Here is a 5,000-nt window from a genome sequence, read left to right as displayed (position 1 = left end):
TATCCATTTTTCCCTCTCTTTCTCTTCAACTCTGGTGTCCATGGTATTGCGACATCAATGAGTGATACTTTCTTCTTGATTTTGTCAATCAACGTCACGTCTGGTCTATTTGCACGTATCACCCTATCTGTTCGATACCATAGTCCCAGAGGATCTTTGACTGATCGTTTTCTATCACTCCTTCAGGTTGGTGTTCATACCACTTATTACTGCAAGGTAGCTGATGTTTCTTGCACAGGCTCCAGTGGAGGGCTTTTGCCACTGAAACCATGCCTCTTTTGTTACTGGTTCTGTGCAAGTGCCGGTCATTCGCTTGCTATGTGGTTTATGGTTTCATTTTTCGTATTGCACTTCCTACATATGGGAGAGATGTTATTTCCGTCTATCGTTCTTTGAACATATCTGGTTTTTAGGGCCTGATCTTGTGCCGCTGTTATCATTCCTTCAGTTTCCTTCTTTAGCTCTCCCCTCTGTAGCCATTGCCATGTGTCATCGCTGTTTGTTTCTTTATTATTATTATTATTATTATTATTATTACTTATTATTTATATTATTATTATTATTATTATTATTATTATCATTATTACTCCTTATTATTATTATTATTATTATTATTATTATTATTATTATTATTATTATTATTATTATTATCAACTTTTCCACACGTAGTAAGAATTTAATTATTGCTAAGCCATCTTGCATAAAGTTATTTAAAAACTCATATACGTTTATGAAAAAAAAACAAGTCATATATTACCAGCTATGTAATTATGTAAAAATAGTTGTTTTTCATATAAAAAATCCCAAATCAAACAAATATCCACTACTCGTCAAGAGGCAAAGATGTTCAAAATAAAGAAACATTATCAAAGTGCATTTTTTTAAAGAATCAATTTGTCAAATAACGCAAACTTCCCAGATTTTTTTGTTTGTTTGTTCCGGGACCGGAAAAACGTTCAGGTAACCACTGGGGCATTCATAATATCAAAAGGTTTACGCTACACTTCAGCTAAAAAAAATTAATGTCACTGGATTGCCGTGTTCACCGACCCTTGATAAATTCTGTTTTCTAAAAATAGGATTTGCAAGAGAGGCTCTCGTCCCTGTTACGGGTTTTTGTTTTATGTTTTTATTATTCTGTTGCCCTGATTCGTTTCGTTGTTTTGAAGGCCAGGCCTTTTTCACTTTCATCTCGTAAAGGGTTTTCTGTCTGGTGTATATGTAAAAGTTTCATATGTATATATTTACATTACCAGAACTGTTGTTCATTCATTAAATAATTGCCCACTTTTGTAGATTGTAAGGTCACTGAAGCTCTAATGATTTTCAGTTGACATTCTATTAAAAAGTAACTGATGTAGGTCACCGAATTTGTTTCCCAATTATATGATATCATTATCATCTAACACTTACCTAATATACCATTAAGTATTGTAATGTATTATATTTAAAGGTAAAATATATTATATAAGTGCTAAAATTACCTGGTGTGCATGTCAGTACCACTGTATTGAGGGAGAATATGTTCATTATTTTTCATTAGATTTTTGAAGCACTGAAGCTGGCATATAACTCGTCTCTATGACATCTAAGTGAAGATGTTCTGAGGTATCATACTCACGACACCAGATGGCATTTTGATGAATTTATTATTGGGAACATTTTGGTGTTATGCAACTCTGTGTTGTGATTCCAGGGTATATGACTCCATGTACGGGATTTAGACAGAAAATGGGCAATCTTGGAGAGGAAACTAGGGGCAAAATGGCCTTATTCCTCAGAGGGACATAGATGTGAGGAAAGGTTGGATGCTGAGATTCTTTTTATTCCTTTATTTCTACCTATTTCATGAAGGAGATGAGACGTCTCCTAAAATTTTAAAACTGTTTTTTATTGAAAGTAAAATTGTATTGGTTGTCAAAAATGCGTCCACGTATGTATGTATGTAGGTATGTATGTATGTATGTATAAATATTGGATATATCATAGCATATTCTTAGAAAAGAATAATAGTATTCTATACAAGAGTAACGTGGTATAGTCATTCGCCAAAGTTGAGTGTATGTGTACTGTGAAAACACTTATGACACGAATGTCAAATACAAATGTATACGTGTATGTGAGTGTTTACATATACATTTAACTCATCTAAATATTATACTGAGTAAGCAAGACTTAAAGAGTAAAATAAATCGCAACTAAGCGTGTTTGATATGAGAGAGAGAGAGAGAGAGAGAGAGAGAGAGAGAGAGAGAGAGAGAGAGAGAGAGAGAGAGAGAGAGAGTAATCGAAAAATAAGCTAAAAAATATCATAAGAGTGAAATGAAAAAAAAAAGACCCAAATAAGGATTACGTTAAATATACAACAAATAGACGCATCACAAAACCACACTACCAGTATAGGTGCAAAGCCATTCATCAAATCAGATGGTGATACCAAAATACAATAGATACATGACCACCCAACCTTTGTTGCTTGCGAGATACATTGACTGATTCACGATGACCTTTCGTGCAGAGATCAAGTTTCAAAAGCTTAAAAGGTCAAGACGGTTGTTCTCGTGGCTTAGAATTTCTTACAATCCATCAAATCTTGCCGAAGTCTGTCTAAAAGTTCACGAAGTGTTTAGTATTTTGGATTGTTATGTTTGGGTGAAGAACGGAGTAGATAATAATAATAATAATAATAATAATAATAATAATAATAATAATAATAATAATAATAATAATAATAATAATAATAATCTCAGTTGTCTTAGGTTTATTTCCTCTAACGTGTCGACAGCGCACAGGCAGTCATCTATGAGAGTATACAGCAAAGTGAATTAAGATAGTTTTACATATATTTATAGCAGGCAAGGGCGTGTACAATATGTGGGTAGGTCGGTAATCAGGGATTTTAATTGGTCGTTGGATGGTAACGAAATCTGTCCCTGAGGCGTTGAGATCTTGATTCGTCCGGGGTTGTTGGCGTGGGTTGGGTGTTGGTTGGGGTACCCACCACCTGGGTGGCAGGTACTATAAGCCGTCCAGGTGACATGTCATCCGCTCGTTCTCTCCCGCTTTCTCTCTCTGCTTCTTCCTCTCTTTCTCTCTCTCTTACTCTCTCTCTTTCTCTCTCCCTCTCTCTCTGTCTCATAGGTGGGGAGTACCCCAACCAACACCCAACCCACGCCAACAACACCGGTCGGACCAAGAAGATCTTAACGCCTCCGGGACAGATTTCGTTACTATCCAACGACCAATTAAAATCCCTGCTTACCGGCCTACCCACCGATTGAACACACCCTTGCCTGCTATAAATACATGTAAAACAGTATCTTAATTCACTTTGCTGTATACTCTCATAAATGACTGCCTGTGCGCTGTCGACACGTTAGAGGAAATAAACCTAAGACAACTGAAATAATAATAATAATAATAATAATAATAATAATAATAATAATAATAATAATAATAATAATAAATAATAATAATAATAATAATAATAATAATAATAATATCCCCTTCTCCACCCACCAAATAAAAGATAATAATAATAATAATAATAATAATAATAATAATAACACGACGAAAGATAACAGAGAGGACGGAATGGGTAGAAACGATTAGACTTAATGGATGGAGCCAGATACAGAGAGAACAAAGATCCCCTCCTGAATGAAAGCCTACAACACCAAGAAATTAAGGGAGAAAACAAGTGAGGTCAATGAAATAATGGGCATAATACACACCACCAGTATCACAGAAACAAATAACTTGACAATATGCAGGAGCAAGATTAGTAGCAGAACTGATGGGGATTCGAACACCAACACCACCAGCACAACAACCCAACAGAAAACCAAAACAGCAACCTCCTTGGAAAAGGCGCCTGGAAAAGCAAATCATGGTGATGAGATCTGACTTGAGTAAAACTGAAAGAGATGGCAGAAAAAAGGCCTAACGAAGCAAGAAAACAAGGGAGGAACTCAACGAGAAATACAAATAGTACAAGAGAGGGGACTAAACAACACAATAGAAGATGTAAAACAGAGGCTTAAGGCAAAACACATAAGATCCAACGGTACATGAACAGGAATAAGGGATACCAACAGAACAAACTATTCGGAACCAACCAGAAAAGACTATACAGCCAAACTAAGAGGGGAAGACAACAACCCAGAAATTCCTGAAAGCCGAACCAAGTAAAAGAGACTCTGGGAAAACATATGGAGCAATCCGGTATCAACACAACAAACATGCAACATGGCTCCAGGAAGTCAAGGAAGAAGAAACAGGGAGAATAAAACAAAGATTCACAGAGATCACGACAGACACAGTCAGACACCAACTAAAGAAAATGCCAAACTGGAAAGCCCCAGGTCCCGATGAAGTCCATGGATACTGGCTCAAAAAACTTCAAGGACCTACACCCACGAATAGCAGAACAACTCCAGCATTGCATCTCAAATCACCAACGCACCCAAATGGATGACCACAGGAAGAACATCCTTAGTACAAAAAGACAAGAGTAAGGGAAATATAGCCAGTAACTTACAGGCCTATCATCTGCCTACCAATAATGGTGGGAAGTTACTAAACAGGTATCATCAGTGAAAGGCTATACACTACCTAGAGGAGACAAACACCAATCCCCCACCAACAAAAAGGCTGCAGAAGGAAGTGTAGGGGCACAAAAGACCAGCTCCTGATAGAAAACAAAATGGTAATGAAGAACAGTAGGAGAAGGAAAACCAACCTAAGCATGGCATGGATAGACTATAAGAAAGCCTTCGACATGATACCACACACATGGCTAATAGAATGCCTGGAAAATATATGGGGCAGAGGAAAATACCATCAGCTTCCTCAAAAACCTACAATGCGCTACTAGAATACAATACTTACAAGCTCGGAATAAGACTAGCAGAGGTTAATATCAGGAGAGGGATCTTCCAGGGCGACTCACTGTCCCCACTACTCTTCGTAGTAGCCATGATTCCCATGACAAAAGTACT

This window comes from Macrobrachium nipponense, chromosome 28 (assembly GCF_015104395.2).
Source record: "Macrobrachium nipponense isolate FS-2020 chromosome 28, ASM1510439v2, whole genome shotgun sequence".
Classification (NCBI taxonomy): Eukaryota; Metazoa; Arthropoda; class Malacostraca; order Decapoda; family Palaemonidae; genus Macrobrachium; species Macrobrachium nipponense.
The sequence above is the reverse complement of the archived record's forward strand: the minus strand, read 5'-3'. Positions refer to the sequence as shown.